General features: G+C 47.0%; 1 protein-coding gene and 1 long non-coding RNA gene across 3 annotated transcripts in view; one reads left to right on the forward strand and one right to left on the reverse strand.

The window, feature by feature from the left end:
• Sox5 (SRY-box transcription factor 5) overlaps positions 1-16,128 on the reverse strand; it is an 857,426-nt gene extending 841,298 nt beyond the window's left edge. The window contains exon 1 of one of the 2 annotated variants that reach the window (XM_070011779.1): positions 16,114-16,128. The gene's annotated coding sequence lies outside the window, so the exon portion shown is untranslated. The remainder of the gene's footprint in view (positions 1-16,113) is intronic. The other variant, XM_070011777.1, reaches the window with a different exon arrangement.
• A 669-nt stretch (positions 16,129-16,797) lies between these two features.
• LOC138819973 (uncharacterized) lies at positions 16,798-18,779 on the forward strand. The gene is made up of 3 exons (XR_011369712.1): positions 16,798-17,287; positions 17,546-17,740; positions 18,017-18,779. It is a non-coding gene; the product is annotated as an uncharacterized lncRNA (long non-coding RNA).
• Positions 18,780-19,369: the final 590 nt, after the last annotated feature.

Genomic DNA, 19,369 nt, shown 5'->3' on the forward strand with positions numbered 1-19,369 from the left:
TTTATCGTCCCTTTTTTAAACTTAAATGTGAAGGTATCTATCATCATTACACTGGAGAGGAGAAGGTCTCTCCATCTGCTGGAAAAATCAGCTGACGAATCTCATTTTTCTCTCTAGCCCAGGGACTCCACAAGCAAAAGACCTAAATCCTCTTTGATATCCTCATAAACGTTATTGCTCATTTCACAGCCCTATAAGGGGTACTAGACTGCAAAGAACAGGCTTCATGGAGAGGCGCTAGTAGCTTCCATCCTCTCTACCCAGGAGGCTGAGATCTGTGGATCAAGGTTAGAATCCAGTCCAGGCAGGAAAGTTCCTGAGACTCATCTCCAATGAGCCAGCAAAAAGCTATACGTAGGGGTGTGGCTCAAGTGGTAGCGCACCAGCCTTGAGTTAAAAGAGTTCAAGGACCGCACCCAGACCCTGATTTCAAACCCCAGAAAGGAAATTAAACCCTCAATAAAAGATGTTTAAATGAATCATAGTTAAGATGACTCAAACGCAGTCACATGAATAGTTTTTGCTTTTCTTTTTTTGCCAGTCCTGGGGCTCGAACTCAGGGCCTGAGTGCTGTCCTGGGTTTCCGTGTACTCAAGGCTAGCGCTCTACCACTTGAGCCACAGGGCCACTTCTGGCTTTTTCTGAGTCGTTTACTGGAGACAAGAGTCCCACAGGCATTTCTGCCCATGCTAACTTCTAGCCATGATCCTCAGAGCTCAGCCCCCTGAGGAGCTGGGATTACAGATGTGAGCCACCAGCAGCCAGCCTGGCTACTTTTTCATAACTATAAAGAGAAATGTGTCCTGCATAGCAAGCACAAGGCCATGAGTTCAAACTCAAGCACTACCCAACAAGAAATGACCCATATGCAACTAGTTGTAAAAAAAAAAAAATCAGGAACCAATACAGATCTAGTGACTTCAAGTCATAATCATTTTTGAGAGACAGTACGTGGTCTTTGCTTGATCATAGAAAGAACATGTGCATAATAGTAAAAGAATCTTCATTTTAATTATTTTTAAATACCCGTCTGTGGCATAGCAAGATTTCTGCCTTTTAACTTATGAACTATATTTGAGATTATGTGATTAGGTTTCCTTAGGGACCTTAGGGACATGATTATCCCATCCTTATTAAGACTTGTCTAGCTGCTTTTTAATTTTTACCATCATGAAAAAATATTAATATTCCACCTGAAATATAGTTATCCTTTAGCATTCGGAAAGTCTCAAACAACCAATATCTGGGGAATTGGTCACTGCCAAAATATTTTTTTAAAAATGAGGACATAAATGAGTCTTTATTCACAAAATAAAAGATGTGAATAAGAAAACCAAGCTATCTAAAAGTTCAGGCTGAAGATAACACGGAGATAATTCTTATAAACCAGGCTGAGTTTTAACAGGGGGTGGAAAAAGTGCTTATAAACATATAAACTTTAAACACAAAAGAAAGGACAAAGAAAGACTTTATAACCGTTATGCGAAGTTATGTCGTTTTTAGGCTCTGTATCACGGAGATGACACAATTAAAATTATCTTTTAACGACGGTACTTAACTGAGTTAGAAATGGATGAAGCCGAGGGGAAATAAACAACGAGGGAACATTCTGGAATACCAGGCAGGATATGAGGTCATAAATTAGAGCCAGATCTAGAGAGGAATAACAGTGTCAGTGTGGCCCCAACCTTTTAGTTCATTATGAGGGATGTTAAGTCAAAGCAAAGGCAAAGTCACACTGACCCTGGCTATCACACACACATAAACAGACACACACACACACACACACACACACACACACACACACACACACACACGTGGCAGGCTTGTATACACTCCCCTCCCCACCACCATGTTTCAAAGACTTCAAAACACCCCAATTAGATCCTAAAATCTTACATTTCCTCCCATTTGTTTTCAAATGCCAGTCCTGCGACTTCAACTCAGAGTTTGGGCACTGTGCTTATCAGGTGTTCCTGCTCAAGGTTAACGCTCTATCACTTGAGCCACAGATCCACTCCCAGCTTTTCGCTGGTTCATTGGAGGTAGGTGTCTGAGGGACTTTCCTGTCTAGGCTGGCCTTGAATTATCCTCTTTGGATCTCAGCCTCCTGAGTAGCCAGGGTGATCGCTATGAGCCACTAGTGTCCAACTTACTCTGCAATGCTAGGAACTCCTACGATTATACCCTCTCATTTAGAGGTGCATAGTTAAACCCATCACATTTTTTTTCTTTTCTTTTTCTTTCTTTTCTTTTTTTGTCAGTCGTGGGGCCTGAACTCTGGGCCTGGGCACTGTCCCTCAGCTCTTCAGCTCAAGGCTAGCGCTCTACCACTTGAGCCACAGCACCACTTCCGGCTTTTTCTGCTTATGTGGTGCTGAGGGATCGAACCCAGGGCCTCACACATGCAAGGCAAGCGCTCTACCACTGAGCCACCTTCCCAGCCCCATACATCACATTTTCAAAATCTGGCTCCAGTAGATTTTCCCCTCATTAAGTATAGACAATGTATGATTTACAGATATATATAAATATATATACCATATACATATATATAATGAATATTATGCATATTATATATTAAAATACAGAATACGTAATATAAATATATTTATATAATATGCTATATAAACACATTTGTATTATATAATACATAATATAAATATATATGTATTCTGTAAGTATATTATATAAATACAGGTCTATTATGTGATATATAATGATATCTATATCTATATATCAGTGGTCATCCACGCAGGGGCAGAGAGAAAGAGAGGGAAGAGGGGAGAAGGAGAAGGGAGGGAAGGAGAGAGAGGCATGAAGGGGGAGGGGGAGAAAGCAGGAGAGGGGCAGTCAGGGAAGCATGGAAGGATCGGGGAGAGCCTTTGAAAGAATAAAGATTTGTTGATTACTGGATCAAGAGAAAAGCCAGGAGAAAGCGCAGTCTCAGAGCGAGCAGGGTTCCGAGGGCTGTCTGGGAAGAGCCTACTAGGGTAGAATGTTCTGGAAGGGTGGCACCGTGGCTTGGACACGGTGGCCATGACCTCTGCCCTTCCCCAGGCCAACTTCAGAGCCTCAGGTCGGCCAACGTGCCCTCCACAGGCATTGTGCTTTGACTTCCTGAGAACGGTCACCCTGACTTCAGGAACGGGTCAGGAAGAAGAGCCTGTGAGCACCAAATCGGGGAAGATCCGAGCAGTCTCTGCCCCGACTCAGGGTCCTGGATGCCAGCCGGGAAGGAGGGAGGGAATGCCAGGATCCTTTGCCCGGATGATTTCGCAGGCCTTGGACGCATGCATTCTCTGCCAGTGGGGAAGGACTCTGTCTTCAATACCAGACCATCTCCCGGTTCAGATCTTGACTGCACCTCCTTCCCAGTTTGAGTCTTGGCTGTGCTGTGTATGAACTGCACTACTAGGGGTAAAGTCCAACATCAAGGCTGGTGCTCTACCACTTGATCCACAGCTCCAGCTGTAGTTTTCTGGTGGTTCACTGGAGATCACAGGACTCATGGACTTTCCTACCCTGGCTGGCTTCAAACCGCGATTCTACGATCTCAGCCTCCAGAGTAGCTGGGATGACAGGCGTGAGCCACCAGCCCCGGGCTGTAAGCTTGGTTTTTAAGAGTTAACAAAGAGTGATATTTTTTTTCTCTCCCTCTCTCTCCCAGGATAGGTAATAGCATCAGATTCTGAAATTAAGCACAGCAGGGAGAAAGCAGGCTGCATAGATCTTTACACAGCTTCTCAGGCCTCTTAAAAACGCCTTGTATTACTAATTCTCCACACAATCCCCTTTTATTTCCAGAGTGGTAGGTGGGGGCCTGAGCCATGAGACAGGCATTGACGTGAACATTACCCGGTTTGAATTAGTGCCTTTTTTTTCCTACTGAAAGTCCTGTTAGGTTTATCCTTACTCCCCCCCCCTTTTTTGCCCTCCCCAAGACATTTTCAAGACCCAGTGAATGATTTCCTCTTCAAGTACTGCTGAGCCACCTGTAATAGTTCCGGAGCACGAGTCAGATGGGAAATCTGCTAGCCTAAGCATGGTGCGATCACAATCTGATTCTCTGATTAAGAGTCATTCCCAGGCTGGGAAGGTGACTTGGTGGTAGAATGCATGAGGTCCTGAGTTCGATTCCTCAGTTTCACATACATAACATTAATTAATCAAATACTAACTCATTTGAGTTAAAGCCTTCTCTGCTAGGTACTCTGGCAGACTCCTGTAAGAGTAACTAAAAGGTGGAATTTGCCTGTGTGCCAGTGGCTCATGCCTGTCATCCCAGCTACTTAGGAGGCTGAGATCTGAGGATCAGGGTTCGAAGCCAGCCTGGGCAGAAGTCTGTGAGAATCTTATCTCCAATTAACAACAGAAAGAGAGAGAGAGAGAGAGAGAGAGAGAGAGAGAGAGAGAGAGAGAGAGAGAGAGAGAGAGAAAGAGAGAGAGAGAGAGAGAGAGAGAGAGAGAGAGAGAGAGAGAGAGAGAGAGAGAGAGAAATAAAGAAATAAAGAATCAGGGAGGAAAAAGTAGAGAAAGAGATAAAGAGAAAGAGAAAAATAGAGAAAAAAAGAAAGACAGAAAGAAAGAAAGAAGAAAGAAAGACAGACAGACAGACAGAAAAAAAGAAAGAAAGGAAGAAAGAAAGAAAGAAAGGAAGAAAGAAAGAAAGAAAGAGAAAGAAAGAAGAAGAAAAAAAGAAAGAAAGAAAGAAGAAAGAGAGAGAAAGGAAGGAAGGAAGGAAGGAAGGAGGAAGGAAGGAAGGAATAAACCAGGTTCCCTCCTGCAAAAACATGTATGTGTTTACATATGAATATGTATAACACATATATATACATATATGTATATATGGGTGTATATTCATGTATACATATGTGAATATACATATATACACATACATGTGTGACTATATGTATGTATACACGTATACATTCATATATATGTATATATCATATATATATATCTTACCATAAAACTATATCAATAAGCTTTTATCACTGATTCTCAGACTTTCATGGGCCGAAGAATCAACAGCCACCAGCCATCTGGGCTACAAATTCAGGATTACCCTACTGTATTCATAGGGAATTCAGTTCCCATGTGCCTAGAATGAGATCTGGAAGTCAGCATCTGTCATAAATACCTGGCTTTCAACCAATGACGGGGTTGCCCCTAATGACACACTCTTCTATCATGTTCTACACTCTTCTATCATGTTCTACTCTGTCCGCTTCCATGAATTCCAGGTCTCTCAAAGTTAGAAGGCCTCTCTCATCCAATGCAGCATAAGCAACACACATCTGGGTGTCCACTATAGATAGATAGATAGATAGATAGATAGATAGATAGACAGACAGACAGACAGACAGACAGACAGACAGACAGATAGACAGATAGATAGATAGATAGAGAGAGAGAGAGATAGACAGACAGACAGATAGAGAGAGACAGACAGACAGACAGACAGACAGATAGATAGATAGACAGACAGACAGATAGATATGTATGTATTAGCTCTCTATGGAGCCATTGGTTCTAACCAATCAAATCACAACTCAGTTGTATGTTCCATAGCCATTTGCTACCCATTCCCATACAAGCAGGAGGCTGCCTAGCAGCTAAGTCAGCTAGGGCCAGTGAAGGGGCTCATATTCGCCAAATAAAGGGGTTCAATGAGAGGATTCACGTAACCCTCCCGGCCCTACACCAAGACCTTGCTGCGAGGCCACGGCTGTGCGTTCTTGTGTCTGCATTGTTCAAGGCTTTGACCCAGTGTGGATACCAGCAAGCGGTCGCGTGAGCCGCCACCGTTTGTTCTTACCTTGTAATGTGATTTTTTTCTCTCTCTCTTTTTCTTTTCTTTAAGCTCTGTCCCCAAGAGTCAAGCTCTAGCCCTTGTTTCTTTTTTAGCTTGTTGTTTAGATAGGGTCTCACACTTTTGCCCTGGACCAACCAACATCGGATCCAGATCCTCCTACCTCTACCTCCCACAGAGCTGCTACTATAGGCACGCGCCACCACACTAGGTTTGTTGGTTGGGATGAAAGTAGAGGAGAGCATGAGATGGGAGTGGGGAAAGTGGAGGAGAACAATTGTACAAGGTAGGAGCCGGTGGCTCACCCCCAAAATCCCAGCTACTCAAGAGACTGAAATCTGAGGATTGCAGTTCAAAGCCAGCCCAGGCAGGAAAGTCTGTGAGACCCTGATCTCCCATGAACCACCAGAAAACCGGACGTGGAGCTGTGGCTCACGAGGTAGAGCGTCAGCCTTGAGTGAAAGAGCTCAGGGACAGCGCCCAGGCCCTAAGTTCAAGCCCTAAAACCAATAAGAGAAAAAAAGCAAAGATACATTGAACTCATACTCATAATCTAATTTAGGAAATGATAACTTCTTTGTACAACTAACCAATAATAAAAAATTTCTTTTAAAAAGAGGAGTCTCACGGAAGGTGACATAGAAGCATGATTCTCTTATCTCTGCCTCCTGAATCACCGGGATTATAGGCATGAGCTACTACATCCAGCCCCTAATGAGAATGTGTGAAGTGCTCCTATGGTTCATCTTTGTACAATCAGGCCAAGGATAACGGTCATTTCATCCAGTGAGGCAGACACAACACAGGCTGGTTTCAGGAGAACAAAGCCTTTCTAAGTGAAATGTTCTTGGGGGGAAAAAAAAGAAATCTATGAAGCAGTGATGTGTAAGGGAAAAGCATCCGGGTGGCCTGAGGAAATTTCTAAAAATAAACAGCCAAGGCCTTCTGTGCCTTTGTTTACTGACTCGAGACGTTTGTAGGTCTGCATGGAATTACCGCCACACTTCCTGGGTGAACATGACTGTCTGCTCAGGAGGGATGGGCCAGACGGTGCTCTTGGAGACCGTGAGGGAAGGATGTCTGAGCTAGAATTCTACGGGAGAATATGCACTTGCGCAAAACCAGTGCAAGAAGAAACTAATGAGATAGATTCTGGCAGGCATGTACGAAAGGAACAGAAGAGCCCAAGAACCTACACGCAAGCTCCAGTCTGCTCTTACTAGCTCAATCAAATGTACACCCGAGACTACAGACAGCACACAACTCAGCCTAAGTCCCCAATAGTGGGTCACGCCTGTCATCCCAGCTACTCAGGAGGCTGAGATGCGAGGATCATGGTTCAAGGCCAACCTGGGCAGGAAAGACCATGAGGCTCTGATCTCCAAGGAACCACCAGAAAACTGGCAGTGGAACTGTGGCTCAAAGTGGTAGAGCATCAGCCTTGAGGGGGAAAGCTAAGAGACAGCAGCTAGGCCCTGAGTTCAAGTCCCAGTACTGGCACAAAATAAATTAATGAGGAGGAGGAGGAGGAGGAGGATATGAATTTTAGAAGCACACAAGGAGAAAACGTGGCATTGTGGAGAACGGATTGTAAAATTTCTTATGAAATCACCAGCCCGGCAGCGTGTCTGTTTAAGTGCAGGGTAAGTTCAGCTCTCTTTCCCCCCACGCCAGGCGCAGTGAAGTAAGCAGGGCTCACTCACGATCTGGGAACACTTCCGTGTCAGAAGTTTCACAGCAAGCTCAGGCTGTCCTTCTTCTCTGGGGCCCTGATCCCCCAGAGAGAGCCTTTGTCTGAGGAATGTGTCAGAAATTAGCTTCCTCTTCCTGCCTCCCCTCCTCCTCAGATTCTGACTTTGTCCCAGAGCCAATTTCCCACAGCACCGCACAACACAGAGCCACCTCAAAATCTGGGCCAAAAAAAGAGTGTGTGTCTAGCTTTTATATAGGTATATACGTCTTTTATATAGATATATATTCATATAGAGACATTATAGATTAGATATATAAAAATAGATATATAGAAACATAAAACTAATATATATTCATATATTTATATAAATGTGTATTTATATATTTATATGTTTATATAAACGTGTATTGATATATTATATATTTATATAAATGTATATGTATATATTTATATAAATGTGTATTGATATATTATATATTTATATAAATGGGTATGTATATGTTTATATAAACGTGTATTGATATTTTATATATTTATATAAATGTGTATGTATATATTTATATAAACGTGTATTGATATATTATATATTTATATAAGTGTGTATTTATATATTTATATAAATGTGTATTGATATATTATATATTTATATATGTATTCATATATTTATATTATATATTTATATAAATGTGTGTTTCTCTTATAGATACATAATATTTAGATATATTTTTATATCTATATTTTTATTATATTCTATACTTTATATCTCTCTGTATATCTATATTATGTATCAATCTATAGCTATAGATTGATAATTGAAATATTAGATATATACTATGTAGTTATAGATCTAATACATATTAGATATATAATATATATGTAGATTGATAATATATTTCATTTACATATCTAAAAAGGAAATATATATTTATATGAATATATAAAAGATACACCTGTATATCAATACATAGAATATACATACATACACACACATACACATATTCATGTATATCACCAGTCACAAATCTCATAAACTGGCCACTGGAAGCTCATGCCTGTGATCCAGCCAGCTATAAAGGAGGCTGAGATCTGGGGATGATGGTTCGAATCCAGCCCAGATAAGAACGTTTTTGAGACTCTTCAATGAGCCACCAAAACACAAAAAGCCAGAAGTGGAGGTGTGGCTCAAGTGGTAGAACATCACCAACCTTGAGGATGGAAAAAAACAAAAAGCTAAGGGACAGACCCAAGCCGAGGCTCAAGCCAGTCACAGTACATGTTGAAAAGGAATATTATTCATAATTAATCCTTTTCTCAAAACTCGCACAGGCCAAGCGGACAGCTCACATCCAAGAGTTTCGTTTTGAACCCACAACTACGTTGCGCTCAGTTACCCCCTCCTTGAGTCTACATATTGGGCCTTCATCCTTCCCCATCCTCCTCCTCCTCCTCCTCCTCCCCACCCACAAACAGAGCCGCCATTCAATCCTCAATCCAATAACACCTCTTCTCAGATGCTGCTCTCCCAGGGAGCTAAGGATGAACTGCTACCTGGCCACCAGCCCCTCTCCAGGTCCTTTTAATTTAAAGTTACAAGAGGAGGCAGGCAGAGAGACTTTCTATTAAGGGACTGTTCCCTGAAGGGGCGCTTGCCGACAGCCGAAGGACTGCTCAGGGCAGTGATCAAATCCAAGGCAACAAAGTGTTGGTGGCTTTTTGACTCCTCCCAGCAGGGGCAGCCTCAGAGGGCCTCTCCAGCTCAGAGCTTTGTGGCTCAGCCAATTGGTTTAGGAGCAGCCGCCAGGCAGGGAAGACTTAGAGGTGTTTGAGGCTGGAGATAAAATGCAGCCTGACAGAGCAGTTGCTACTCCGCTGAACAGGAGACCTGGAGGTTAAGGGGAGGAAGAGGAGTCCACCTAACTCCTACTTCAGGACAAATTACCCGAAGACGGTGGTGAGGTGGGAGTTGATACTGTGATGAAAATAAGAGCAGCAATAATAGCACAGTTCGGGATACACTCATTCATGATATAATTGTAATAAACCATATACTTAATATAATCCGTAACAGTAATAAGGATTGACGTAGGAGAAATACGGTGGCTCTTTTGCTGGATGCTAGTGTTGGGATTTGAACTGGAGACCTGAGCAATGTCCTTGGTCTCCAGGCTGGAACTCTAAGTGTGGCTTAAGTGACAGCAGGAAAAGCTAAGGAATACTGAGTTTTTTAAAGCCCAATACTGGCACAAAATAACAACAACAACAACAATACGCTATGTTGAAAATGAACTATTCAACTTGGGGGGGGGTGGACAGGAAGGAAAAACGGGAAAACAACAAAGGAAAGGGTAGCCAAAAAGAAATGTGCATATTACCTGATTTATGGAACTGTCATCACCTTTATAATAACAATGAAAATTAAATAATAATAATAATAATAATATAAACTTGAAAAGCACATGAAGACAAAACTACAACTAGGTCTCCCAAGTTATAAAAATGTTAATTACTGAAGAGCAGGTGTATGAATAAAAGATAGAATTCACACTTCCACCAAATACAGCATCTTAATAAACCCACGCTGCCAGGGATCATAGAGAGATGTGAACGGAATCACTATTTTAAGGTGCTGCTCTGGGTCTCAAGAAAGTGATCATTTTTATTATTCATCTTCCACTCAAAGGAGTTGGGAGGGCAACAGAAGTCATCAGACATATTTATGATCAAACCCTCCAAGCTCTCTGGGAGGGAGAGAGAAACACTGGTCACAGCCACCAACCACCGGCTTCCTGACCAAGCGTGTCAGGAATTCCACGTGCAAACCACCAACACAATCCGCCCTGCGTGTGTCAATGAAAGAGCAAGAACACTGCTACTATTCCATGTTAAAGGGAGGAACCCCAACTCCGAACGTTGAACTCTCCAACCAAGGTCTGGCCAAAAGATGTTCCTTTAAGAGGCCCCAAACTGAGAAGGAAGAAAAGCGAATCGAATAATGCATCCCAACTGCCTGCTTCCTGATCTCCAGCCCTTCCGACTTCCAACTTCTGTTCATACAGCCCTTTCTACTTCGGCTTCCGCCTGAATGCTTTTGCTCTCCATGATCAACTATTAAGGCATTAGCAAGAATAAAGTAGCTTGAGTTATCAGAAAATAGCTGATCTCAAACTGGAGTCGCCCCCTACCCTATGACCCTTTTTGTGTGTTTTCTATGTTCGCAACAGACCACAAACCTAGAAAGTACTTACTTTATTAAACATAAAATAAAATATAAAAATATAATATGATATAATAAGAATCTAATAAAACCTTTGCATGGTTTTCGTTCTGTTTTTTTGTCTTTAAACTTGAAAGGAACAGATCTAAAAGCCAGTAACACAAGAAATATTGCTTCAGTGATACAATTGTGTGTGTGTGTGTGTGTGTGTGTCTGTCTGTCTGTCTGTCTGTCTGTCTGTCTGTCTGTCCTAGGGCTTGAATTCAGGGCCTGAGTACTCTACCTTCATTCACTCCAGACTGGTACTGTACAACTTCAGCCACAGCTCTACTTCTGGCTTTTGGCTGGTTAAATGGAAACATCAAGTCTCACAGACTTTCCTGCCCGGGCTGGCTTCAAAATGCCATCCTCAGATCTCAGACTCCTGAGTAGCTGGGGTGACAGGTGTGAATCACCAGCACCAGAGGATAGCTCAAATTTAGTTCTTTAATGGATTCCTTAAATACATTCCTTCCCCTCAAATCTTATCCATGTTCGGTTCCCATTAAATGTCATCTTTAACTGTAAGTAGAACAAGTTGGTGTCTATCATGTCGGATTTGAATGGTACAGATACAGAATCCCTGTGCATATAAATATCTCCCTTCCCATAGCTTTCCCTGAGACTTCTAATCGCCACTCATCTTTCCCTAAGGAATTAGATGATCATCATAAACGGCAAACATTATAATATCATCTAGTTCGAGGATTAAGCCATCACGAACACCTTTGAATTAATTAGCTTATGAGTCGGAATATAAACTTGGTGGATGAGAGAAGAATTCAGAAAAGTCTGCCCAAGGCAGAGAAAAAATAAAAAGGGTCTGTCTTCAAATTCCAGGTCCTCAGAGAAGAAAGCACTCGGCTAGCTCAAAGGACATGGATTCGGGGAAAGGAACACTGAACACTCCTCTTACTCACAGACGACATTGGATCATTCATTCCATTTGAAGCAACCCCTCCAGAAATACCTCAATAAAGCCCAGCTACAGGTCACTAAAAGCACCTTCCTCTTTCTTACCACTGGAAACACATCTCTGTTTCTCACTTTGGGGTATTTAATTGGAAAGAAGAGACTTGCAGATTTTCCTGTCTGGACTGGCTTCGAACCTGGATCTTCGGATCTGAATCTGAATAGCTAGGATTACAGGCATGAACCACCAGTGCTTGAGTTTAAAGACACAGGAACTTTTCAGGCTAGTCTTGGCTAATTGACAGTCATTCAATCCTTCTCGTAAATCCGAGGTACAAATGACTGTCGTTGTATTGCACACAGAAAATGAGCAACACGGCCCCCTGACTCACATTCAAGAATCATTACTATTCCAAACCCCAGAATTCCCCTCTCCTCGAATAGGAAATGAAGTTGTAGGACTGATCATAATTGGATTAAGAAGCATAATTCTTTAATTCATTCATCAAATTGAGGCATTTGGAACAGTTTATTTAGAGTTGTTTAGACAGTTTTGTGTGGTGTTTTTTAAGATAAACCAAAGAGCCTCTCTCTGAAATAAGTTTCAGATCCCAAATCATTAACATATGAAACCCAAATGTAGATGATTTACAAATGAGTGTTTTAAAACAATGTTTGGAACCAAAATTGGGCTTTTATTTTATTCACTATCGGCAAACCCAAGTTCAGGATGTAGTTTATTTGAAACAGACAAGCACTTTCTTCGCCTTTAAAATAAACCTACATTTGCTCAGACTGGAAAAAAAAAAAAACAAAAAAACAAAAACCAGCCACACGTGTGTGGAGAATACACTCAACTGCTAGGCCTCCACAAAGCATGTTCCAGAATATTCTCAGAACTCTAGAGCATTTTTCTGCCCCGAGAATTGATCTGGCATTAGATAAATCCTCCCAGTGATGTCAATCAATCACACCCAACAATTCCACCTGCAGGAAATATCTAAGGAGGACTTTGGATGAAAACTCTTTGGAAATGATAAGCCACAAGTTTTGTCCTGTGATTATTTTACTTCTTTGGATTTTTCACATCACTGATTTCTTGTTGCTGGGTAAAAGAATGGTACTATCTTGCCAGCGTTCCAACCAACACTTAATGGCTTTAGAAGAAAATCTTCGCTGGGCTGGGAGGTAGCTCAGTGGCAAAGCACTTGCTTCTTTGCAAATATCTATACATATACATGCGTGTTGCATATATGTGTGTGATAGTATATATGTAATATATTTATGATATACATGTGACACACAGAATGTGTGTTCAACGGATAGATAAGTTATTTAGAAATAACTACTGGCCCTATTATTAGACATAATACTTGTCTATTTACCGAGTCTGTTTGGCAATTTTAAATTCTATATACTAGCTATTCAACCAGAATTGTTTTCCAGCCAGCAAGCAAATGAGTCAAGATTTCTGTCTTAAGAATCGAAGCCCTTTTTTCCCCTTTCCAATATTAAGTGTTAATACTTTCAAGTTTGTGACAGATTTATTAGATATTCCCCATTCACAAAAGACTCCAGAAAAAGAAAAACTTTAAAATCCACAAGCACGAAACCAACCAACCAACCAACCAACTCCTCTGATTCTTCATGAGCAAAAATGGAGAGAGAGAGAGAGAGAGAGAGAGAGAGAGGAGAGCACCACTAAAATAAAAAGGAGAAAAAAATCAAGGAAGAGTTTCAAGCTAGCCTGCTACTATGTAATTAACACAAATAACTAAATAATTATGCACATCCCTTCCCACCCCCACAATTAAATGTTTTTAAACAACTCCTGTGATGAAAGTTGTACCTTTTAGGCAAACAAAAGCAATTCCTGTCCGTGGAAGGGTTTAGATCTGTATTGCTTCAGGGTGTGTGTGTGTGTGTGTGTGTGTGTGTGTGTGTGTGTGTGTGTGTGTGTGTGTGTGTGTGTGTGTGTAAAGGGATGCTTCTGATTTTTATCTCGTACTGTTCTGTGGGAGCTAAGAGTGGATGGCATCAGTTCAGAACTTAAGAGAACTTTCCACGGAAGTCCTTAGGATTTTGCCATCCTGGTGGGTGCGCTGCCCTCAGGCTTTGGCCTGAGCTATATTGAAATCAGGGCCTTGGTTGGGTGGACCTGCCTGGGAAAGGCAGGATTCTCTCTCTGCTCGGCTTTCAAATTAGACCGATCAAAATGCAGTGATCACAAAGGCTCTCTTCCAATCCGCCCTCCTTTGAAACACTATAAACGTCAAACTTTAAAACACACACACACACAACTATTTCTGTAAACTTGGAAGCCATGTGGCCCTTCACCTAATCCCCCCCAGCAAGGGAGCTTTCCACCCTGGCAATCATCTGGATAAGTTATTAATAATAGTAATAGTAATAGTAATAATGATGTTCTCCATACATCAAGACGCACTGGTTTTGCTGAGTTGAAACCCCAGCGCAGAACGAAGATAATTTGTTCTTTTAATGATAAAGATTAATTTAAAAAAATAGAGAATGTAAATGAGAGAAGGAAAAGGAAAAAGTTTTTGTTTATGTTTTCGGATTGAAATGTCCCAGAGAGAGAGACAGAAAGACAGAGAGACACAGAGAGACAGAAGGAGAGACAGATGGAGATTAGGGATGGAGAGAGATGCAGAGAGAGAGAGACAAAGAGACAGAGACAGACAGACAGAAAGACAGACATCAGAGAGAAAGAGAGGAGAGACAGACAGACAGACAGACAGACAGACAGACAGATAGCAGGCAGGCAGGGCCACCGGCCTGGTCTGTCCGGTCGCCCGCGGGGGGTCCTGCGCTCCCAGGCCTCGCACAGGCCCTGGACGCAGGCTGCCCGCACCCCGCGGCCCCGCCGCACCCCGCACCCCGCACCCGCACCCCACAGCCTGCACCCCGCACCCCGCCCCCCACAGCCTGCACCCCGCACCCCACAGCCCGCACCCCGCACCCCACAGCCCACACCCCGCACCCCGCACCCTGCACCCCACAGCCCGCACCCCGCACCCCGCACCCCACAGCCCGCACCCCGCACCCCACACCCCGCACCCCGCACCCCACAGCCCGCACCCCGCACCCCGCACCCCACAGCCCGCACCCCGCACCCCGCACCCCACAGCCCGCACCCTGCACCCCGCACCCTGCACCCCGCACCCCGCACCCTGCATCCCGCAGCCCCGGCCCGGCCCTGGAGGGGACGCAGCTCCCTCCCGCGGGTGGCAGCGCGGCTCTGACAAACTTTCCAGAAGAGTCCGCAGCAGAGGAGATGCCTGGGCTGGCGGCGGCGGAGCAAGCTGTCTGTCTGTCTGTCTGTCTGTCTGTCTGTCTGTCTGTCTGTCTGTCTGTCTATCTCTCTCTCGACACAGATTTCCTCGGTTTGACCTGCTTTCCACGACCCAGCAAGACGGTGACAGGAACTCACACTTCTACCTCACTCTCAGTGTAGGCAGAGACAGACAGACAGAGGGACAGACAGACGACCGAGACAGAGAGACACAGACAGAGACAGACAGAGACAGACAGACAGAGAAAGACAGAGAGACAGAGAGACAGACAGAGACAGAAACAGACAGACAGACAGACTTTCGCGCTCCTGTAGGGACAGCGCGGCTGAGGCCGCGTCCGCGGTGCTTCTTGCGGATCAGCTGTGCGCCCGCACCGCACACACACACACACCGACCACGACCACCGCAACCACCGCAACCACCACAACCGCACCTGTGACACGCGCGTCCATCCCGCGCAGTGACCCGAGAGGACGGGAGGGCGCCGCCCCTGACCCCCTCCGCACCCCACACCCACATCCCGACCCCGACCCCCTCCCCGTCCCCAGCCCGCACCCCCTCCCCGACCCCCCCACCAGCCCCCACAAAGTTCCGGGCCGGCAGCTCTGGCGCGGGGCTGGGTGCGCGCGGGCCGCTTGCGGAGTCGTCATGGAGACCTCGGAGTTGGGGGTGCGGTGGGGGAGGGGGAGCGGGTCCCGGGGAGCCCCTGCGGAGCGGGGCGCACGTGCGCGCGTGGGGGGGGCAGAGAGCGAACCGCACGGGGAGCGCAGAAGACGGGGTGCGGGGAGGGGGTGCGGGGTGCGGGCGGGAGTCCGCCGGGCCGCCCGTCCCCGGGACTGCCAGCGCGCGCTCAACTTTTGGGGGGCTGGGGAGGGGGTGGGGACCGTCAGACCCCCGATCGGGGAGGCGGGGAAAGGGGTTGGGGAGGGGGGGGTCCCCCCGTGCGGGGCTCCGGCTCCCCCCTCCCCCTCCTCCCTCCCTCCTCCCCGCGCTCCGCAGCCGGGGCCGGGGCCGAGCGGAGCCCCGCGCCGCGGGGTCGGACCGTGGAGAGCCGCCCGCGCCCGCCGCCCGCCGCCCGCCCGGGACGCGGCTCCAAGTTGCGGCCGCGGCGGCCCGCGCTGCTTACCGGGTCGGGGCAGCGGCTCCGGGGGCGGCTCCGCGCGGCGGGCGCGGGCGGGGAGGGCATGGGGGGCCGCGGCCGGCCCGGGGGGACCCCCGCCTCCGCCGCTCCCAGCGCGCGCCGGGGCGGGTGCGCGCGCGTGTGCCAAGGGCGCGTGTGCGCGCGTGTGTGCGCGTGTGTGCGCGTGTGCGTGTAAGCGCGTGCGTGTGATCGTGTGCCAAGGGGCGCGCGTGCGTGTGAGCGCGTGCGTGTGAGCGCGCGTGCCAAGGGCGCGTGTGCGCGCGCGCGGCCTCGCTCTGCCCCGGCGCGCGCTCGCTCTCGCTGCCTCTCGCTCCCTCTCTCTGTCGCTCTGTCTCTGCCTGTCTGTCTGTCTCGCTCGCTCTGTCTGTTGCTCGCTCGCTCAAGGACGAGGTGAAATCCCTGTGCTGGTCATGAGGCGGCTTCACACGCACAACGCCCGTGCAAACAACAAAAGGCGGACAGAACACGGGAGGGGGGGAGAGGGAGGGGGGAGGAGAGGGGGAGGGGGAGGAGAGGGGGAGGGGGAGGGGAGGGGGAGGGGGAGGAGGGCGGGGACGTGGGAACAATGAGGGGGCGAGGTCACCGCCCCCGGGCAGGGGGAGGGAGGGCGCTGGGATCCCCCATGGCCCCTGATCCCCCCCCACACACACACACCCTGAGTTACCCGGGGCCTCCTGTCCTGTCTGTCCTGTCTGTCTGTCTGTCCTGTCTGTCCGCCTGTCTGTCCGCCTGTCTGTCCGTCTGTCCTGTCTGTCCTGTCTGTCTGTCTGTCCATCTGGAGCTTAGAGTTCCCCCCCCAACTTGTACCGCGCACTGAGGAACTGGACTGGAGACCACGGAGGGAACCATGGGGGGGGGGGTTCATCATCATCATCATCATCATCACCATCATCATCATCATCATCATCAATAGAAATTTCCTTTAGGAAAATAAACAAATACTGCTCTCCACTTTAAAAAAGGAGCGACCAGAGGAAATGGCGTAAGTGTGTGTCTGTGTGTGTCTGTGTGTGTCTGTCTGTCTGTGTGTCTGTCTGGGTCTGTCTGTCTGTGTGTGTCTGTGTGCGCGCAGGGCACAACTCCGGGCACCCCCAGCCCCCACCCCCTCCAGAGAAGAAGAGCTCAGCCCCGTCCCGGCATACAGAACAGCATCGGTCCAGTAAGTCCTCCATGTTACCCTCCCCTCCCTCCCTTCCCCCCAGCATCCTGGGGTCCCCCCTGCCCCCCTCCCCCCAGCATCCTGGGGTCCCCCTGCCCCCTTCCCCCAGCATCCTGGGGTCCCCCCTGCCCCCCTCCCCCCAGCATCCTGGGGTTCCCCTGCCCCCCCTCCCCCCACCCCGAACCTCCCCCGTCTGGGGCGCAGGCTGTGTGTGTCTGTGTCTGTGTGTGTGAGCGCAGCCTTCTCTGCTCCTGGCAGAGTGGGGGCCGGGTCAGGAGAAGTGGGGTGCCTGCCAAGTTTCCCGCAACTCTGGGGCGGCGGGCGAAGGCCCCCCGACCTGGCACAGCCTTCAGAACCCCCGTCCTCCCCGAGATCCACGCAGACACCAGCCCGGAGAAGCTCCCAGAGGGGCTGGTACAGATCCCCACAAACACGGGGTTCCCCGGGGAGGAGGTAAGCCCGGGCGCCCGGGCTGGACAGATCTCGGGGAGGGGGGCTCCCCGCTTCTCTTCATCCGACTTTCGGTGGAATTCCCAGAGAGAGGAGGAGGAGGGGAAATCTCCAGGTCCTGTCCAAGCTGGGCTGGCCTGATGGACAGCTTTGGGGTGCAGGAGGGAAGGGGGTGGAGAAGGGGGACCCAGTGGTTTTCTTTGGGGGATCGGATCCCTTTAACTTGGAGCCCCCCCATCCCTTAACTTTGGTCCCCTCCTTTCTCCCTCCCCCGCCCAGCACCCTCCCTGGACTGCCTGTATCTCTGGACACCCCCAGAGTTTTCTAGAATCCACCACCACCACTACCACCATCATCCCCAGGAGATTAAGGGGCATTTCCTTAGGCGGGAAACTCACGCTGCGGATTCACCCAGAAAAGTGACACCTCATTTCTCACCCTCCCCCTCCCCCACCAACTATTCCCCCCCAATAGATTGCTTGTCACACTTGTCCAGGGGGTGGAAATTTCCGGGAAGAGGGGGGATAGGGAGAGGAAGTGTTTGGAAGTGTTTGCCAGTGGATTCCTTGCTACTTGTTTTATTGCTTTATTTATTCCTTCTGCTAAACCAGAAGGAAAAAATAAAGAGCAGAGACCCCTTTTCTCCTGGAAGGGAAAATGGGGTGCAAGAATCCCCAGAACTCTAGGCACAAAATCGAAAGGGGAAGCAGTAATGAACCACTCCCACGAGAAAAGAAAGAAAAAAAAACACCCTTCCACTTCGACAAATATTAGAGCCTGGTAATTAAGCAAATAATCAAAGAAGCTTCCAGGCGTTCACGAGGGCCCTAAATGATCATCCGAAATTTATGAGTAGTGTAATCATTTGCTGCTTGTTACAGAATTCAGAATACGGCAATCTACATGTGTACCCTTAAACAACCTCACTTCATTTTCCTAAGGATTTAATGAGAGACACTAGCTAATAATAATAATAATAATTAATAATCATATCTCAGCTGCTGGATTGATTGATGTAGCCTTCCCTCTGTGTGTGTGTGTGTGTGTGTGTGTGTGTGTGTGTGTGTGTGTGTGTGTGTGTGTGTGATACTTTTCCTAAGTATTTCTTTTCCACAAACTTTCTTGCATTCAGGCTTCAAGCCAGAAGTGCTTGGAGATTTCGTGTACGAACTCACTCATGACTGTTATTTTGAATTCCAGTGTAACTTTTCTTCTAAAGGGATCTTGGAGTCTGGCTCTGGTTCACACCTGTAATCCTAGCTATTCAGTAGGCTGGCATATGAGGATCATAGTTCAAAGCCAGCCAGGACCGAAGTTTTATCTCTAATTAACCAGCAAAAAGAAAACTGGAAATGGAGGTATATAGCTCATGTGGTAGAGCACCAGCCTTGAGTGAAAACACCAAGTAAGAGCATTAGGTTCTGAGTTCAAGCCCCAGTATGAGTTTTTAACACATGTAGCATGATTTATTAATGTGTGTATGTGTGTGTGTGTGTGTGTGCTGGTCCTGGGGCTTGAACTCAGGGCCTGCACGCTGTCTCTGAGCTCCACTTCCAACTTTTTAGTGGTTCATTGGAAGTAAGAGTCTCAGGGAATTTTTCTGCCGGGGCTGGCTTTGAACCTTGATCCTCA

This window comes from Dipodomys merriami, unplaced genomic scaffold, assembly GCF_024711535.1.
Source record: "Dipodomys merriami isolate MVZ:Mamm:240054 unplaced genomic scaffold, mDipMer1.0.p SCAF_84, whole genome shotgun sequence".
NCBI lineage: Eukaryota > Metazoa > Chordata > Mammalia > Rodentia > Heteromyidae > Dipodomys > Dipodomys merriami.